The sequence below is a fragment of the Pinus tabuliformis genome, chromosome 5_1 (assembly GCF_031772625.1).
Source record: "Pinus tabuliformis cultivar Carrire ecotype Pingquan chromosome 5_1, CPIR1, whole genome shotgun sequence".
Lineage (NCBI taxonomy): Eukaryota > Viridiplantae > Streptophyta > Pinopsida > Pinales > Pinaceae > Pinus > Pinus tabuliformis.
Window position 1 is genome coordinate 922,038,301 of NC_142305.1, and position 2,191 is coordinate 922,040,491.

Below are 2,191 nucleotides of genomic sequence, written 5' to 3' on the forward strand. Positions count from 1 at the left end.
CCCTACTAGAGGTCTTTACATGAGTAGATGCCTCCACTCGGTCTCCTCTTGGCTTCTCTAGTTGTGGCTGCTGCACAACCTCCTGAAGCTGCTTCACCAATTGTGGCTCCTCCACAATTGTCTGAGACTTCTTCTGGCGCTACATGTTGAGAGGTAATGTACTCTCGCTCTCAACCAAGTATCTAACCTCTGCCTTGCTCCTCAAGGCTTTGCATGCATGTTGAACCTCAAGAGCATACAGGTTCTTGGCTAGCACACCAATCTGTTTCATCTTTCCCGCCATCACGAAATTTTCTAGAAAAATAGCTAATTTTAAATTAACGATATCTCTCTCATCTGAAATCCAATTCAGCCGATTGTTTTTTTGAATTTGGGTCTTTTTCCTCAAGGAATCTAGATCTTCTATTTGTTTCTGAAAATTTTGCACAAAAATTTTCAGATCTTCTCTGAAAAATCGCGGCCCAATTTTTATTTTTATTTTTACTTCAAATTTTCTTCTTTGTATACTGTTCACTGCTTCGATCACCTTTGCTCTGATACCATGTAGAAATTCCCATTGTATATCACTTGATAATGCAATATACTAAAGCAAAATACTTGATCTACTTCTACAAACAAACTTGCAGAAGCTTAATCGATTTTGAGCAAGATCAAATAGAACACATATAACAGAGAATGAGAAATCAATCACACATGAACACAAAAGAATACTCTAGGAAAGCCTTAGCTAAAAACCTTGATCTCTATATTATCATACAAGTAGAAATATGTCTGGATTACACAAAGCTTTAGCTCACAAGATATCCAGCTCTCAGTACAATCCCTTAATGCTACTCATAGACTGAATAGACACAACATATGCCTTCCTCCAATTCTCCAAGCCTCCTATTTCCTTGCACAGTTTCTCCTGGGTCCTCCGGCTGCCACCTGTGTGAATTCACCCCTCACACAACTCACCAAACTCAGAAATAACTGCGCAATCCTGAAGGAGATAATTCCTTCTGCATGGATGAGTTTCCTATATAGGAAAATTCCTCCAACTGATAGTACATTGTCCCTTCCTTTAATCTCAACTGGGTCTTTCTCTAAACTGACATGCATGAGTTATTTATGAGAGAATATTTAGTTATCTGGAGAACACTAGTTGCATGCATGCATGCATTAACTGACTGAACTCACAATTAGTTCCTCCAACTATTTGGAACTAATTTAACTGGACTTAACTCAGTTAACTGAGCTAACTAATTACAACTCATCCTTATCTCCCTAATTAAGGGATAACTTCCTCAATCAAAGGGATAACTGTTGCATGTCTTTACAAAGACTTCAAGTTTGATTTTCTCCAACTAATTAACTTAAGATGAATTGATTAATTATTTTTCAAACAACTGTTGAGACCAAATTCGAATTTTAATTCAGGGACCAATTAAAATTGGAATCTATCCCAAAATGCTATATATAGTAATGCTATTTTTAGCATTTCTTTTTTTTGCTATTTCCAACAGAGTTGGAGTATATCCTAAAATGCTATTGATAGCAATGCTATTTTTAGCATTTCTTGTTGCATATTGTTAAGCCAACCAAATTCATGTACCTTAAAACATACAAACTAAGAGATGCATGTACTTAGAGCAATAAAAAAGCACCAAAAAACCAAGAAAATATGACTGAACTTGAAACACATTGAAAATAAATGATTTGTAAACAAAAAAAATAAAACACCAAAAGCATAAAAATAGGATGATTTCATAGACGTTAATCTCTATAATCTTTTTGCTTTTCACAGTTTCTATAACTCTACTTCATAATAGGCTAGAAGCTCTTATATGATGTTAAATTTCCAATAAGTTTTATAAATATTTGTAGCATGTAACTTGAAACATAGGAACTAAAAAATGCATCTAAACAAAGGAAAAAGAGAACACAAAAAAAAAGCAATAAAATGTGATAGAACTTGAAACTTTAAAGTAAAATAATGGGGTTTTTCCTACTATCAAACTATTTGGGGTTTCCTTTCTCTTGGAATAAGAATGTGACTACCAATGCTAACACTGATCGGATTTAAACATGAATGCAACAAATTACAGAGATAACCATAAACATAGAGATGCAACGGAAATAATACTTCATTTCATTAACGTAAAATACTGAAATATGCTTACAAATAGCAATGGAAATAAACCAGCTAGGG